General features: G+C 47.8%; 1 protein-coding gene across 3 annotated transcripts in view; it reads right to left on the minus strand.

The window, feature by feature from the left end:
* Positions 1-17,569, minus strand: part of IL1RAP (interleukin 1 receptor accessory protein) — a 64,726-nt gene extending 47,157 nt beyond the window's left edge. For all 3 annotated transcript variants that reach the window (XM_084639275.1, XM_084639274.1, XM_084639276.1), the window contains exon 1: positions 17,439-17,569. The gene's annotated coding sequence lies outside the window, so the exon portion shown is untranslated. The remainder of the gene's footprint in view (positions 1-17,438) is intronic.
* Positions 17,570-18,578: the final 1,009 nt, after the last annotated feature.

Genomic DNA, 18,578 nt, shown 5'->3' on the forward strand with positions numbered 1-18,578 from the left:
TGAAGTGGCTAAGGCAAGGCTGATCAAAGAATCTGGATTTAGCTGTGCGTGTCAGTAGGGGCAATCTCTAGGAGCACGGAGCTCTAGGTAGCAAAAGTTCAGCCACCAGTGGGAGCTGTGTGCGCTTAACAACGCTGCAAACCGGACCATGGGTTTAAGGTTCCAACTTGAGGCACCTGCTCTTAATATGATTTGTCATGATGCTTCCCCTTGCCGGGCCAGCCTCTCCTAGCAGCAGAGGGAAATATGCAAGAATCCCGCGCTTCTCTGCAGTCCCAAGCAAAGGGCAGCAGGCAGCTGCCGGGCTGCAAATGCAAAGCCACCTAGCCATGATGGTACTGAACGGCTGGTCTGGCAAAAAGCCCTGCTCCATTGGCTAATAACGGAGATTAAAGCAATGCAACAGCACAGCCCTTCGCTGCCTGCTATACAGCGCTTAATGAACAACTGCAGGAGCCTACAGGGACTCTCATCTAAACAATGAGCCCTTATGCAGCCACTTTCGTGTGTGTTAAGGTCAGGGCTCTTGGAGGGATGACTCCCTGCCCACCCCTTCTCCCACCAAGCACCCTCATCTGCCCCAGGAACGCTCCCTCCTTTTTCCCCAGCAAGCTTCCCCAAAGCACCCTGCCTTCCCAGCCTGCTGCTTCTCCCCAAACCTCGCCTGATTTTGGATTAAGTGGAGGGAGGTTGGTGGGTGCCAGTCACACCAGGAAGCAGGCTAGCAAGGAACAGGCCGGATGATGGGGCAAGGAGTGTAAGGTTGTTTCCCCCCTGGGAGAGGGACCATCTTCTGGGTCTCAGGAAGTGGAGTTGGGAAGGTCGGATCGGGCTCACTTTGCTTACAGAAGGGATGAGGAGGGAGATGAGGAAGAACGGTTATCCATCTCCGGCCCCTCAGAAAAAACAGCAAAGATCCATAGATTGTAAGGCCAGAAAGGACCATTGTGATCATCTAGCTGACCTCCTGTATAACACAAGCCAAAGAATTTCACCCAGTAATTTCTGCATCTAGCCCATATCTTGTGGTTGAGCTAGGGCATGTTTGACATTCAATCGGCAGTTAAAGACTCCAAGTGATGGAGACTTCACCACATCCCTAGGTACATTGTCACAAGAGTTAATTACCCTCACTGTTAAAAAACATGCACCTCATCTCGAGCCTGAAATTATCTAACTCCAACTTCCAGCCATTGGATTCTGTTCTGCCTTTGTCCGCTAGAGAGCCTTCTACTCTCAGAAGACTCCCCATGTAGCACTAAGATCAATCACCTCTTCAACTTCTCTTATTAAACAGACTGAGCTTCTTAAACCTTTCACTGTAAGGCAGGTTTGCGTTGAATGTGCTTGGCTCTAGAGCTACAGAGCACTAGGGTCCTACTGATGGTCCCTAGCCAGTCCTGGGGGGCATTGCAAGGACTCATGACAAATGAGGTCCTACTCTCATTTCTCGTTGGCTGTCTCTAAACATGCAGGGAGGCAATTCCTGCTGGCAGGTACCAGGATAGTCTCCAGAGTCTGAGCACTAGAGATCAGTAAAAACCTGACAATCCAGGCATTTGTGTTTGTTTTTCATGAGTTGTTTTCTTCCTCTGGGAGCCAATTACCAGGCCTCAATAAAAATGAAGCGACCTGGTCTTCTCGTGACATTTCTGTCATCCAAAATGAAATGCCATCTGATAGCCTAATCCTGCATTGCTGCCCCGTAAATACTTGCCTGAGTCATTCAGAACAGCTCCAGGGCTAAAAAATAAACACCAGCTCTGCTACCTGCCAGCCTCCCTCACGGACAATAAAACACCTCTTTATTTGTCTTCTTTTAGGCCGGTCAGACGGAGGAAAGAGAGAGGTTGCGACTGCTCAGTTGGGAACAGAGAGCTGACAGCACAGAGGACTGGAGCTGGGAATGGCAATACACTTAATCAGAACTGGGGGCAAAGTTCTCATACCGTACGGCTGTTGTCAGATCTGACAATGACGTCACAGCACCTTGTGTGTTGTCTTGTGTCTGCAGAGTCCACTCTGTGAGCAGCAAAGTCTTCCCTGTTTTCTCTTCAAAATAAATCCACAAATGAGCCCTCTTCCCTACTTTTCATTGAAGCCACTCACTCCCCAGTTACGCAAACCAGGACAAAGTCAGCCTGGGTGTATGCAGGCGCAATCAGTGGCTTTAGGGGAGCTTCTCCTGCTTACCCCAGGGCTGAGTTTGGCCATCAGTTGGGCGGCTATACTCTCGCCCATGGTGACATGAATTCAGCCATAATCTCAATGGACTCTTTTTTGCATCCTTTAGCTGTGCAGATGAGGACTTGCTCCCCCCAAATATCCCATTAAAGCCAATGGGACTTTACTCCCAAGAGCAAGGTGGTCTCCTAAGGGCTGAACAAACTGGCCCTGATAATTTTTGTTTGTTTGTTTTTTTAGTATGAAATCCAGTGTTTCTGCAACTTCCTCCCAGTTGCATTATCCAGAGCAGTGCAGTTTGGTTCATTCCAGGCTCTCCACAGATCTTATCCTTGGAGTCTGACAGACACAGAGCGTGTCGGATTACAGCAACTTCTCCATTTCTGAACTGGGACTCATCCGATCACAGCCTGGGCTGCTCTGCCATTTAACAAAGTGCAATGGGACGCACAGGGCGACAGAGAGGAGTTGTTCTTTGCAGGGCACACTCACAATGAAGAGCCGGACCCCTAGGAACAATGGCACAGGCCCGTAATGCCCAGTCTAAGCCGGCACTTACTCCCGGAGCTTGCCCCACTAAAGGTAACGGGAGTTCTGCAAATTCCGGAGGATGCTACTCCGCTCTCTGTACACGCCTTGTTACCTGGAGTTCTCATTCCCCACCCAGAATCGCTCTCTGCTTTCCAACGTATCCAACACCAGGGCAAAAAATACCATCCTATGTAACTGCAGCATTTTCTTTCCAAAGATCCTGCGCCCATTCTAAAGGAGAACAAGCCTGTATTTTCCACTACGCTGCCTCTGCCCTTTCTGTCCTTGAGCCCCTATAAAGACCTGACAGGTTTTTACTTTCCGCGGAGAAGCCACGTGACTGCACGCGGAACGAAAGCTCCCCTCAGACATCCCACTAAGTGCTCCGGCTGAGAGGGCCATTAAAGTTAATGGAACACTTCAGGGGGGAAAACAGACCCCAAATGGCAGAAGCAGGTTCGGCACGTTGCTTTCTCCCTGTAGTTCCCTCCAGGATCAATCCTGCAAGGCGCTGAGTAGCTCTGAGCACTCCCAGCTCCCACTGCCTTTGATGGGACGTTAATACTCTCCACCCCAGAGGAGGGCTGCAGATGTGGGAAAGCTAGCAAGACGGATTGAGCCGGTGTGCCTAGTGTGGCGAGTAACTGCTTCCATCCCTTTATTGGCTTTCATTTCTCCCCTTTACATTTGGTCCTTGGGGAAAGCAGCCCTGGAGGAAGACGATGGGCAGCACGGCACAGGCTACTGGGATGCACATATCTCGCTATGGTACTTATTGGGCTCCCGTCACCGTGGGATCCCATATGTTCATCCTCATGGCACCCCTGGGAGGTGGAACAAATGAGGCACAGAAAGACAAGTCAAACCAGGAGGCGAGGGCAGAGCAGGGAACTAAGCCTGGGTCTCCCACGCCCAAGGTTACCCTGAGCTATCCTTCCCCACCAGTGCATCTCAAGCCAGGCCAGAAAGGAGCTGACCTCTTGGGGTGAGAGGCAAGTTCAGTCTCCGGCCTCCCTGCTGAGACTGACAAGAAGGACAGCTTGTGCTGTCCTGTACTGCCTGGATGTACCTAGAGGGCTCCAGGCGGGCACTGGGCTAGAGGATTCCGCTGAACAGGTGATAGATGCAGGCTAGGCGCTCTCCCGGCTCCACCCCTGCACTCCAGTTAGCAAGGCTCTGCTCCATTTGTTTGCCCGGAGGACAAAACTACCCTTTCTCCCTTGGGTTCTCAGGTGCCCCATAGCAACTGGCTCTCTGCAGAGGGACCAGACATCTGGAGGGGCACACAAAGGGGTGTATGCCATGTACTCGCCGGGGATCCCTGCAATTGGGCAGGCTGGAGGGGCAGCCTGGCCAGAGACCCATCACTTCATAGATGCCTTCCCCAATGGATGACTTCTAGTGGCCGGCACAGCTTCTGCACAGCACTGTCCGGGAGGAGGAAAGGGTCCCATTTTTCACTTTGTCAGAGGAGGTCTCTCTCACCCTTTACAGATAACACACCCACTCAGGGCTCTGCTCCTCTGGAGAACCAGGCCCACACCTTGCACAGGAAAACGGTTGAAGATTGACAAGAAGCAGTGGGTTTAGATTACAGCAAGGGAGGTTCAGGTTGGACATTAGGAAAAACTTCCTAACTGTCAGGGTGGTTAAGCACTGGAATAATTTGCCTACGGAGGCTGTGGAAACTCCACCATTGGGGATTTTTAAGAGCAGGTTAGACAAACACCTGCCAGGAATGGTCAGATAATACTTAGTCCTGCCTGAGTGCAAGGGACTGGACTAGATGACCTCTCGAGGTCCCTTCCAGTCCTATGATTCTATGGCTGGTTGCTAAGTTAGGATTTTTTTATCCTGTCATTCAAAGGATACAGGAAAAAATATAATTAAAGCACAGAAACTAAGAGAACCAAAGAGGGGGGAAAGGGACAGTCAACAAAAGCAGCTACAAAGAAAAAGATAAATGCATTAATGGAAGCTGGGAAAAGGCCCTTCAGCCCTTAAGGACATATTCTTGCTTTTCAATATCTGCAGGAGTAAATCGAACAATGGAGGGAATAACTGTAGCATAAACCATCTGGGCTCCATTTCGCTGGGATTTACTGTAGTTTCTTTCTGACCAGATCACTCTTCTGGAGGCGATTTTGGCATTGAATGACACTGCCATTTGTTAGAGTTTCTCAGTGTTTCCGCACACATCTCCCAGGAAGCAAATCATCAGTGTGGAGAGTTTGCATGTTCCATGGAGAGCTCTTCAGAGCAGCCTAACGTCACACCGGACTGTGCTGAGAGCATGAGCAATAGCAGGTGCTGTGGGTTTTCAGACCCCAACATTCCCTCTCTGGGAAGCTGGATGTTCATTAAAGTCTCCCTTTGCAGGAAGCTTTTAAGAATGCAATAGGGGGAATAGCCACAACAATTTAATACTGAATACACCAGTCACTCCAGTACACACAGAGTACCCTAATCTCAGAGCCAGTCATGCCAGCCAACGAGGTAGGCTGAATTTTGCCCTTAGAAAAACACATGCATCTCGTCTGAAAATCAAATCCACCCCTGCTGTGACTATACTACGGCCAGTGGAGTTACACCCAGCATGAATGAAGCCCAGAATCTGGCCCTGTGCCATCAGTGACATGGAAGAAGCAGCGAGACAGTGATCTAGAGACACGTTAAGACTAAAAGGCCCTGATGAAGGTCCAAATCAATTGCCTATCGCCACTGAAAGGATGGTACAGTACTCAGGAAACTAGTGTAGGATTTGGAAGACTTGGGTTCATTTCCCTGCTTCCTGCATGACCCCAGGTGAGTCACTTAACCTATGTGCCTCAGTTTCCCTCTGTACAATGGGGATAAATACACAGGACCAATGGGAGGATAAATACTAGAGGTGGCCAGGAATTTTTGTCTTGAAAATTCTTTCATTTTACGTTCTATTTTATTTTAAATGTCAAAATCAGAGTGAAACATTTTGGTTGTATTGAACATGGGGGAATTTCATTTCATGGGCAAGTTTGAAATTTTTGCTTTTGTTTCGGAATGCAAAAATATTTTGCTCATCCTATTTCCCATCAAATGGAAAATCCAGCTCCTGCCCAGATGTAAGAAATACATTACAGATTGTGAGGCACTCAAATTCTATGGAAATAGGGCCTTATAAGTACTTAAGATAGGCAGAGAAGTTGACTCCCTTTTCCCCACCCAAGAAATTAAAGTTCTGATCCCACATACGCCAGCGAGAGTGAGGAGTAACTCCACCGATTCAATGGAGCTACACCGGTAGGAAACCGGCACAAGCCAGAGTAGATATAAACCCTCCTCTTAAGCCAATCTCTAACTATTGGGAGTTAGAAGAAAATCTGCCTTGGGGGCAGGTAATGCCATCACGGCCACCTTCTGCTTCTGATGAAAAACAGGGAAAAATAAAAGATCAAAATCCATGGACATGGAGGATAGGTACATCAATAGCTATTAGCCAAGGTGGTCAGGGATGAACCCCACGCTCTCAGTGTCCCTAAGCCTCTGACTGCCAGACACTGGAACTGGACGACAAGGGATGGATCACTCGATAATTGCCCTGTTCGGTTCGCTCCTTCGGAAGCATCTGGCACCAGACACTATTGGACAACAAGACTTGGGGACCAGGGATAGCTCAGTGGTTTGAGCATTGGCCTGCTAAACCCAGGGTTGTGAGCTCAATCCTTGAGGGAGCCATTTAGGGATCTGGGGCAAAAATTGGGGATTGGTCCTACTTTGAGCAGGGGGTTGGACTAGATGACCTTCTGAGGTCCCTTCCAACCCTGATATTCTATGGACCATTGATCCGACCCAGTATGGCTGTTCTTGTAAATTGAAATGAAACATTTTGAAATTATCAGAACAAAGCATTTTGATTGACCTGAACTGAAATTTTTTTCAGTTTGTCAGTTCATGAAAATGTAGCATAAAAATCAATAATTCATTTTTTCTTCCTAATTTGGGCTAGGAATTCTTTTTTAAAATCTCAGACATTCTGGTGGGACAGAAACCTGTCTCCTGCCTACCCCCTACGTTGACACTTCACAAATCTCTCTAATTCTCTGCCCGCCCATTGACCCAGCAAGTCACTCATCCAGACATCAGCGAAGAAAAGTTCCCAAGTGTCACAATGTCCCATTTCAAGAACCATGAAACGTCACTTTCCCCCCACCCTCTGCTGTGCAATCATCACCAAACCCCACGCACGTTGCTACATTTCCAGCTCCGCACCCAGGCCTACACAGACAGTTTTCAACAGCTAAGGCGTCTTCTCCACTGGAATTGGAGCCAATCGTTGGAGCTACACCAGTGTCAACCCCTAGTAAAAAGAACAGGAGGACTTGGGGCACCCTAGAGACTAACACATTTATTGGAGCATAAGCTTTCATGAGCTAGAGCTCACTTCATCGGATGCATCAGCTCACTTCATCGGATGCTGTAGCTCACGAAAGCTCACGCTCAAATAAATGTGTTAGTCTCTAGGGTGCCACAAGTCCTCCTTTTCTTTTTGCGGATACAGACTGACACGGCTGCTCCTCTGGAACCCCTAGCAAAGACACAGTTTACACTCATGTAGCTTGATTTCCACTAGTCCAGGGCACTCTGAGGAAAGCTGCACTGGTATAAACCACCTAGGGATTTGCAGAAGCAGAACTGCCTGACTGGCTAAAATCCCCTTGTAGACAAAACCCAAGTGTTTGAGACCGGAGCTGAGAAGCAAAGCTGACTTTTTTTTTTTTAAACCGTGCATCCATTTCTCCTTGGAGCGTGTCTATAATTTCCATACTTTATAGCAGACACAAGACAGCAATGGCTATTGTTAAAGCTGCGTCTGTTATAATCCTCTCTTTCACTCATTCCTCCTTTTAGGACTGAGCTTTTCCATACTTGGGGTCTGTTCCAACTCCCGCTGAAGATCCCCATTGGCTCAGATGGGTTTTGGATTGGGCCCAATGTCTCTGCGAGAAGGCAGATTTGATGTCATTTAGATATTGATTTTTCTTAAAATTCCTTTAGCCATTTGCAATTCAGTGAGAGTGAAAATAAATAAATAAATAAATACATAATAAAAGACCCATTCACCTCTAGGCAGCCAATTCAAATCCAGCCTAGGTCAGGGGCTGAGGAGCACTGGTGAGGCAATTGGGACAGTGACATGCTCCTAATATTTTAGCAACGCGTCCTTGCAAAGCAGCGTCCCACTTAGCCTCTATTGAAGCCCATGCCAGGGGGCAGGGCCAAGTGAATTGCTGAGGGGACCAAGTATGGGACAGTGTAATCTTTTCATTCCGTCCCCTCCCCCCAACCCCATTTAAACAAAACCACTTGCTCATAATCGTAACAAGGGAAAGAGGAGATGCCAGCGGGGAAACAAACTCATCGGAGGGTGGGATTTTTGCTGACCAGGTTTATACTTTATTCCTGAAAAAACACACTGAGTGCACTGAGCAGTGTTAATGGGAAGCGGTGAGTGAAGGAGAGACCTGATACATGGTGCAATCTAATGCACTAAGGAGGGCCAAATGGTTAGGACGCTGAACTGGGTTTGATTTTCTCCAGCACAGACTTCCTGTGGGACCTTGAGTAAGTCACTTAGCCTTGCGGTGCGCCAGTTCCCCACCTGCAGAATGGGGATAATAGCACTGTGCTACCTTATACAGGTGTTGGGAGGTCCAACACCATACAGACTGTGAGGGTCTCAGATACCATGGTGATGGTGGCCAGGTAAGTCTGCTGGATGGATGGCTTATGATGGCAAAACAAATCTGCTCTTGAGAAGTATTTTTAAGAGCCCTAAAGACAGATGATCGCTGGCGGGAGGGAGTCAGGGGTGAGCTCCCTAAATTGGCAGGGAGGATTTTAACAAGGCGGTTTCCAGATGACCCGAAGATATTCCCAGCACACCACTGAGCGTGGGGAACTTGTCCTGGCTGTGCCTGCGCTTACCTGACCAGAGGACATAACTCGGCACCCTTCACTTGCAGTATTAAACATACCTTGAAACAAAGGGACCCTAAAGTACCATGGAAAGCGTCTAGCTAGCAAGCAGCCTTCTACGAGAACCTGTGTCTTGTGATATGTTGCACTTACAAGAAGGGAGGGCTGGAACGGAACTCAAAGCAGCAGTGGAATGCTGTGATGATCATTCAATATTTATTATTCAGGGAGGACATAATTGATTTCAGAAGGTCAATGAATTTATCCCCCAAGCTGAAGGACAAACAAAAAGTAATGTATGCACTGCTGACATTTCCAGAGGCTGCGAGGCACAGGGACAAGGCAGACAATCCACTTCAGGCTAAAAACCCCCCACTCTGTGAGTTCCAAGTGTCTCAATCCTGGGGTTTTCGAGTCGCAGATGCCAGGAAGGGGGTGCTTTATTACTGTAAAATCTGCACTGCCCACAACCGAACCCCGCAGCCTCCTTCCTGCTCAGTCGCTGCATTCCTTTAGAAAGATCTATGCACACAAAATAAATAAACTCGAAATTTCCCCTTTCGCCCCTTGACACTGCTTATCAGCAAATACCTGTTTAGTGCACCCAGTGGATATGCAAAGGGCTCCTTTGAATTTCACTGCCGTATGTTGTTACGGCCCTGAGCTAAGGGGCGGGGATGAAAAACCATGGCCAGTTGCACAGCGTGAATCACTGGTGCTGAGCTATACCCATCCAAACACGAAGCGAGAGAGGAAGACGATGGCCCTGGAGCGACACGCTCACCCCCTCTGCCAACTTAGGACCCTCTGTAATGTGGAGAGTCCAGGAGGGATGGACGCACTATGTTTGCCAAGTGGCAGGAACGCTGCATTCAGGGAGCTAGGTATTCCCAGCCCCTCGGTGTGGATTCAATCTCCCATCCCGTACTCTTACTGATTACTATTTGCTCTGCAGTGATGCCTCGGCACCCCAGGCAGGGATCAAGGCACCTCTGTCCTGGGTGCTGCACACTCCCTACAAAAAGCCAGTCCCTGCCCCAAACAGCTGACAGTCCCATAGCCTGGCCCACTCAGCACTCCCAGCCCAGGTCTGCCTGGCCCTGTCGGCAGCATGTGGTTACTGAATTGCACAGGGCCTCAGGCTCCAGCTGACCCGGGAGGAGAGCTCCAGGCTGCTCCTCTGACATATTGCTCCAGGAAGGGGGAGAGGTTCTCACTGGGGACAGGGAAAGATAGATAGGGCTCAGCTGAGCTCCCACCCTCCCCAGAACAGGCCTGGGGGTCCCCACTTACCCTGAGCCATGATCTCGAGGGGCTGCCCATTGGCGCAGTTCTCCCCACAGCCACACCTTGGCTACCAGTTGCAGCCACCTGGACTAGCTGCCCCCACCCTGGCCCCTTTCACTAAGGGCCGTGCTCGCCCCCGTCCGGCATGCTCTGCAGCTTCTCAGACACAGCGAAGAGGACTCCAGCAGCGAAGCTGCAGGGTCCCACTGCAGCTGGAGGGGTGGGTGAGGAGGCAGGCTGCACACCTCTCTGAAGACACCCGCCTGGAACAGCATGGGGAGCATAAGTCTGCTTTGCCAGCGCACCCCCAACGATGCAGGTCGGTGGGCAGGAAAGGGCTAGGTGGGCATTTTCTGGGAACCAGCCGGGGAGAACAGGGCCAGCAATGTGCAAGGGACCAGCTCAGACCACCACTGTCCCCTTCAGACACTGGGTAAAGTTCCCGGGCTCAGCACAGCCCATTATTCTGGAGGGAGGATGTTATTTGTCTGAAGGCATCGGCGTGTCAGACAGACCGCCAAGGTATTCCCCAGACCTCTGTTCCGCCCCACCTCCCGTCGCCTGCCTCTAGCTGAACTTTATCAAGCCAGGGTGGCTAAAGTCAAGCGTTTCGACAGCCAGGAGACACTCCTTGGGCAAGAGCGTGTGTTTATTCAGCTCGCATGAGCGTGCGCACACCAACCTCCGCATCTTTGCCAGGCTGACCGAGTTATGCAACAGTGTAGAGATTTTCCTGCCTTATCTCAATCATTGGTAAATAAGGGCGGGACCATTTGGAGGAAAATAAATTGTTTATCTGTATTTAAAATTTGGTTGCAAAGCCCTAGACTTAGGGGTAAAGGATTTCTACGCAGCTCAGGGCTTTTTATCCGCAATCAGTGACACATCAAAGTGGGCTGAGGTGGGATTCTTTTGGTTTGGCTTTGCACTGTGCCTACCTTTTGCACTGTGGTACTAATACAGCAAGGGACTAGGAGTTAGGATTCTGCTCCCGGCTCTGCACATGATTTGCTTCGCCCTTGACTATGTCCCTTTGGAAAACTTTTCCTAAGTGACCCCTAATTTAGGGTACCTCCTGTTTAAACGTGAGACTTTCAGAGGTACAGAGCACTCACGGTAGTCAGCCCTTCTGAAAATCAGGACCTAGGGACTCAAACTGGGCAACAGGAGTCAGGTGCCTACGCACCTTTGAAGATCTGGGTCCCGAAAACTGAGATGCCCTAAATTAGTGGATTCTTACGAGAATTTGGGCCATCAGCTTTCCATGCTACAGTTTCCCCACCTACCTAAGGAGTACAATAATACCTTCCTACCTCACAGGGAAAGTGTGAATCTTAATCAATGTTTTTAAAGTGCTTAGAGATGTGAGGCTATTAAATACCATGCAGGTGCAAAATATTTGATTAATTCCCTTAGTTCTGCAGGCCGTGGTGGTGTCATGGATGAATGCACCGGTTACCCGCCACTGAAAACATGGGTTTAAATCCTGATTAAATAACAAAAATTATGTAGCGACTCTCCTTAGAACAAACTGTCTTCTGGCAGGTTAGCTGGGCACATGGGAAGCCCCAGCAGATGGGAGCAATAGAAATGCAATTTATTGCTGTGAAAAAATAGACGTCTTTCAGTAAAACCTTTGCCGGAATAAGGGCTTGTTCCTGTTCTCATAGAAGTCAGTAGCTAAACAACGACTGACTTCGGCATGAGCAAGACTGAGCGGCTAGGGTTTTATTAAAAAGCATGTTAAGCATATGCCCAAATGCATTTTGTAAATCTAACTACATTCCTCTTGGTTTCTTAAATGATTAAAAAAGCCAGATTAAATATCACCATGAGAATCTTAAATCAAGCAACAGAACATCTGGCCTCGTCCCAAGTCACAATGTAACACCTTAAACCACTAGTGTTAACCTAACAGATGGGAATGATTTCTACCCGTTCAAAAATCTGACTCCCCTACAGTGGAATTAACAGCAGTTAGGTCATTATTTATCTCTAGGACCACAGGTAAAACAATCAAGAAGAAAGAAAGAACTACAAGTGTAAACAAAAAGAAAAAGGCAAAACAAATGTAAAATCCCTCTGAGGAAAAATGTAGTGTGCTTCTTAATAACCCTGGTATAAATATATAGCTAGATAAGGTTCTGTGTATCATGCTGACCAATATTGTCTCACTGTTTCCTGGTACTCTCCCATCAGTCTATATCCATCTGTTGTTTCTTGTCTTAGACAGTAAACTGTTTGGGGCAAGAGTGTCTTTTTGTCCTGTGTTTGTACAGCACCTAACACAATGGGCCCCTAGGCACTACGGTAAAACAAATAAATAATAATAATAATAATTAGGGCTGTTGATTAGTTGCAGTTAATTCACGTGATTAACTCAAAAAATTAATCACGATTAATTGCACTGTTAATAGAATACCAATTGAAATTTATTAAATATGTTTGGATGTTTTTTCTATATTTGTAAATATGTTGATTTCTATTACAACACAGAATACAAAGTGCACAGTGCTCACTTCATATTATTATTTTTTATTACAAATATTTGCACAGTAAAAATGATAAACAAAAGAAATGGTATTTTTCAGTTCACCTCTTACAAATACTGTAGTGCAATCTCTTTGTGGTGAAAGTGCAATTTACAAATGTAGATTTTTTTTTTGTTACATAACTGCACTCAAAAACAAAACAAGGTAAAACTTTAGCGCCTACAAGTTCACTCAGTCCCACTTCTTGTTTAGCCGATCGCTAAGACAAACAAAGTTTGGTTACAATTTGCAGGAGATAATGCTGCCCGTTTCTTGTTTACAATGTCACCTGAAAGTGAGAATAGGCATTTGCATGGCACTTTTGTAGCTGGCGTTGCAAGGTATTTACGTGCCAGATATACTAAACATTCGTATGCCCCTTCATGCTTCGGCCACCATTCCAGAGGACATGCTTCCATGCTAATGATGTTCGTTAAAAAAATAGTGTGTTAATTAAATTTGTGACTGCACTCCTTGGGGGAGAATTGTATGCCCCCTGCTCTGTTTTACCCGCATTCTGCCAGTCTCGGATGATGACCCAGCACAGTTCATTTTAAGAACACTTTCACAGCAGATTTGACAAAACGTAAAGAAGGTACCAATGTGAGATTTCTAAGGATAGATAGAGCACTCGACCCCAGGTTTAAGAATCTGAAGTGCCTTCCAAAATCTGAGAGGGATGAGGTGTGGAGCTTGCTTTCAGAAGTCTTTAAAAAGCAACACTCCAATGCGGAAATTACAGAACCCAAACCACCACCAAAAAAAAAATTTAAAAAAAATCAACCTTCTGCTGGTGGCATCTGACTCAGATAATGAAAATGAAGATGCGTTGGTCCGCTCTGCTTTGGATTGTTATTAAGCAGAAGCCGTCGTCAGCATGGACGCATGTCCTCTGGAATGGTGGCCGAAGCACGAAGGGGCATATGAATGTTTAGTATATCTGGCACGTAAATATCTTGCAACGCTGGCTACAACAGTGCCATGCAAATGCCTGTTCTCACTTTCAGGTGACATTGTAAAAAAGAAGCGGGCAGCATTAGCTCCTGCAAATTGTAACCAAACTTTGTTTGTCTGAGTGATTGGCTGAAGGAGGACTGTGTGGACTTGTAGGCTCTAAAGTTTTACATTGTTATATTTTTAATGCAGTTTTTTTTGTACATAATTCTACATTTGTACTTTCAACTTTCATGATAAAGAGATTGCACTACAGTACCTGTATTGGATAAATTGACAAATACTATTTCTTTCTTTTTTACTGTGAAAATATTTGTAATCAAAAATAAATAGAAAGTGAGCACTGTACACTTTGTATTCTGTGTTGTAATTGAAATCAATACATTTGAAAATGTAGAAAACATCCAAAAAATGTTTAATAAAATGGTATTCTATTATTGTTTGAGAGTGTGATTAACTGCCTGATTAATCGCGATTAATTTTTTTAATCACTTGACAGCCCTAATAATAATAATTAATAATAATGTGACATCCAGCTCTAAGCATGAAGGCCAGTGTCTTGCCATCACTCATGGACATGAGTAAATTATTAACAAGAATGGACCTGTTGAACTATTCACATGCAATAAAGTTATTCACGTACATAAGTGCAGGCAGAATCAAGGCCTATGACAAAAATTGTCTGCCTTGCTTTTTGATTTGTCTAATACAAGGAATCTAGAAAGCTGAAAAAACCACTGTGCATCTAAATTAAAGAGACGGTAACAGATAAAACATTTCCTTTTTAACAAACTGTCCTTGCAGTCCTGACAACACCTTCGATTACTAAAACAGAAGACTCTTTGAAAAGCCAATTTGCTTTTTCATTATTTTTGCTGTACTTCTGCCTTTCTCGGTCACACAACAAAAACTGACTATTCAATTTCGTCTCTCTCCAATTTCAAGTTTTGTCCCTCCTGTGAATGCTGCAATGTTATAGGCTTTTTTCAGAGAAATATTAAATTAGCCTTATGTTTTGGGGAAAAAATCCTAAATTCAGGCCCAAATTAAAAGGTTATTTGGTGTCAATCTAGCAGAAGCCTAATTGCAGGATGATATATTCATCTGATAGCAGCTTGTAGCCAAGTGGGGTGGGGTTACGGGCCACGCAGCTCCACACTTCAAAAAGAATTCACATGAGCTCTGCCTCCAAGTGATTTCCAGATTCCAAGGTGGCCTGGAGAACAGAGAAGTCAGTTTACGCATGGTAAACATGACAACTCTCGATGCTTTCCTTCTGCCACTGCATCTGATCTACCTTGCTGAGACAGCACTGCTGGAAGGAACAGCGGCTGTGAGCCACAGGGTGCTACCAAATCAGCTAAATAAGCAGGACTGTCCAAGGATGCAGTTCTCCGCTCTGCTTTCGGTGTCGGTGAAAACCACCAGCTGTGCTGGGAGAAAGACACCCCAAGGAGGTCTTGAACTCAGATCTTCAATGCTGCAAGTGTCTCAGCTCACTGTTAACATGGAGCCATTTGTCTTTTTAGGTGTATACATTTTTATTTTCTAAAACACTTCAATTCACCTTGACTGTAAGAGTCAATGAAAAAACAGCACAGCATGGCTGGAGCAGTTGGCTGGCATATTTTATACACATTCACACATAGGTTACTTTTCTAACTACCAGCCCTGAAAACTCAGCTCAGGCTCTACAAGACAATCTGGGTTCTTTCCTTCTCACACGTCATCAGCTGTAGTAAGCATTCTGCAATGTAGTAAGCATTCTGCCTGTGCCACCCCAGAATCCTGTTAAAAGGAGAGAGTGTTTGACAGCTGGCAGCGTCCTCTGCTTGTCAAGGACTGAAATAAAATTCATGGGGATGGTAAGAGATGAGTGGGAACAGAAGACTGTGCTGGGGCCTAACTATGGACTTCAGCAGGCATTGACGGCATGGCTCCTAGTAGGAAGCCCTTAGCACCTCGCAAGGTCAACCCTGAGGAGTGCAGCTCAGCAAATCTAAGTTCAGTGAGGTCTGCTCAGGGACCAGCTGGGCACCACAAAGAAGGCAGCAGAGTTAAAAACAGACCGTCAGGAAAACTAACTGCTTTAATTACATCTGGTCAGGTGCATGCTGGGATCTCAGAAATAAAAGAAGCAGTTGGTGCAATGACAAAATAAATGAAAATAAAGCCAATTAGTTAAAATAGTAAAGGACGTTTCAAACATTTTGCCAGTGCATCATCACTGGCTGAACCACGAAAGAGTGGCCAGCAGGAAGACCACAAAAGTGTGTGTGTGTGTTTTGTATTACAATAGCACCTACAGGCCTCAAAATCAGGGACCCATTCTTCTACACACTGTACAAATACATTGTGAGAGACAGTCCCTGGTGGTGTTTATTAATCAACCCATGTGGAAAACAGATAAAAATGAAACCCACATAGGTCACAGAACTGCAGGGCTTACAAGATGTGGCCCCCATGCTCTGCCTTTCTCCCTGCTCCAACAAAACAAGCCAGACTTCATCATTTTCTTGCTAAATACTGCGACAGAATGTTTTGCATTTGCAGGCAGCTGACCTCCACAAGCACACATGGTGAAAAGGGTCCGGCTGCTGCCAGCGACTAATCAGTTTCAGATTGTTCTCTGTATTGCCAAACAGGAGGGACCGCTGCACGCTAGGATATGTCCTTTTCATTCTATTTTCGTGTTGTGTCTTCAATATGACCCATCCTCACCCGCTTGTACAGCAGAAGAGTGCAGTTGTTGAAGGCTCTTCTGCTTGAAGTGGAGATGAAAGTTAGAGTTACACCCCGTGCCACTGGACGCGTGGCCAGGAATCAACATGTCCAATTTCCCTGCGCACACCCTCATCCAAAGGAGAGAATTAAAGCAAATCAGTTTGCATTTCAGATAATGCAGAGAATACTGGTGGAGCTGCTGAAGCAGCTGCGGTGTGCATTTTGTGGCCCTTTTAGCTACCATCATTTTAATACTGGGTGCGTCCTCTATCAAATATATCTTGCTCGGTTTAGTGCATCTTTCCTTTCCACCTAATTTCTACTATTCTAAGTGATCTTGGGGATCTGGAAAACTGATGTATTTACATTTATTGAAACAAAAATAGTAAAGTACATTACTTTACAAAGCTCATTATTTAGGTTCTCCATTTCATAACAACAGTGATTACTTACAATGCCTTTCCTCGAAGGATCTCAAAACACATTACAAACGTAAATGAATTAAGCCTTTTAACCTTTCTGCTCCCTCCTGCTCACTTACTAGAGTTGGTTGAAAATGTTCAGATAAAGGGACTTTTGGTGTGTGCGAATTTGCTCGTGTTTGTGATTTACTGTGCCCCTTTTTTCACCAGGTCGAATTAATTTCCCCGCTCTGTGGACGGGGAAACTGAGGCACGAGGTGTGGGGGGGGGGGGTTTAAGTGATTTGCCTAGGGCTATCTCTGTGGCAGAGCTAGAACACAAAGTAAAGGAGACTGTGCAGGATTATTATTTTTCTAAATAAAACACAGTTAAGATTTAATAACAACAAACACCCCCCCACACACACATTTCGTGTTTGCTGCAGAGGGCTGAAAGTTGGCGAAATCGCGCGTGCCACAGGCCTGCCGTCTCGCAGCGCAGCGCAGCGACCGCAAGCGTCCGGGCAGCCCCACTGCGCAGGGCAGCCGCGCTCAGGGACCGTTTACACGCCGGGAACCGGCAGACCCAGCACCGGGCGAGAAGGAACCCAGCCGGGGTGCCACGGGCGGGAGGGACCCTCCGCGGCAGCGGGGCCGGGGCTTCCCGACACCAGCCCCGGAGAGGATCCGGAGGGGAGACAAGCCCCCCACCCGCCGCGACGCCCCGCTGGGCAAAGGGGAGTCGATCCGGAGTCCCGGACCTGCTGCTGCTGCGCTTGCACATCTGGCGCGGCAGGACCCCCCACCTCTGGCCCGGCAGGACCCCCCACCTCTGGCCCTGCAGGGCCCCCCCCCCGACCCGATTCACTCACCTTCCCCGGGGCGCCAGGGACCGCGCAGCCGGCGGGTCCCGCACCCAGCGAACCCGGAGCGCCGCCGCCCCTTCTTCACTTGTCCTTACGGCGCCTTCCCAGCGCCCCGCGCCCCGCCCACCGCGGGGCTGATTGGCCCGGCCTCCCCCAGTGACGTCTTATTATGCAAATGAAGGAGGATTTCCTTCCCGGCGGCAGGAGGGGCGGAAGCTTGGGGAGGGGAGGGGAGGGGGGAGGAGCTTTCCTGGCAGCTGGGAGTCTGGATTGCCCCACGAGCGCTCCAGATGAGCCAGATGTGCCGGGAAAGGGGGGCAGGGGTGCGGGGAAATGGCTCCCTCCCAGACGGACCAGCCCGAGCAGGGAAATGCTGCCCTGCCAGATGTGCAAAGGGCAGAGTGGTAAGGGGGGGGGGGGGGGAATCATTCCCTTCCAGACGTGCAGCGCCAGAGGGGCAAGTTCTGCCCTTCCAGGTGTGGCAGATGGGCAGCAGAAGAAGGGAGATTCTGTCCTTACGAATGGGCCAGCCTGGGGCGGGAGGGGGGGGGTTCTTTCTTTCCCGGTGTTCAAAAGAAAAAAAAAAAAAAGAGCGAGACTTTTTCTCTTCCAGACGCTCCAGCTGTTCCGCAGCAGGGAGGGGATTCTGCCCTTCCCGGTGGCCTTGCATTCACACAGCTGGAGGGTGGGAAGACTACTGTTGAGGCATCAGGGATGGCGGGGAGGTGGGGAAGCGGCTTCTGTGTTCTCCGCCCCTTCATCCCTAGCCCGCTGCCTGTCTCATACACACCCCTTCAACCATCTGGAGCGACAGAGCCGGAGAAGTCAGGCTGGAACTATGTGTAAGAGGGAGATTTTAAGTATCTTCTTGAAAACACCCTGCAAAAAAATCCATCCCCACAATTCTTTTAAGCTGCCTTAAAATGAATGCAAATAGGGAAGGCTTCACAGATCTGCCAGGCATCTCAAGCTGGTGCCCTTGGGCCGGGTGGGTTGAGGGGCAGACGTGCCTGCTGGACGCACAAGAGCACCTCAAAGGGACAAAGGACAGGCACGCTGCTAGGAGGCTTTAGAGCCATACTAGGGGGACGGAGTCTCTCGCGGCAGCAACAGAGGGGGAAGGGAACCCAGGATCATGGTGACTCT

The sequence above is a fragment of the Lepidochelys olivacea genome (genome assembly GCF_965140295.1).
Source record: "Lepidochelys olivacea isolate rLepOli2 genome assembly, chromosome: 9".
Classification (NCBI taxonomy): Eukaryota; Metazoa; Chordata; order Testudines; family Cheloniidae; genus Lepidochelys; species Lepidochelys olivacea.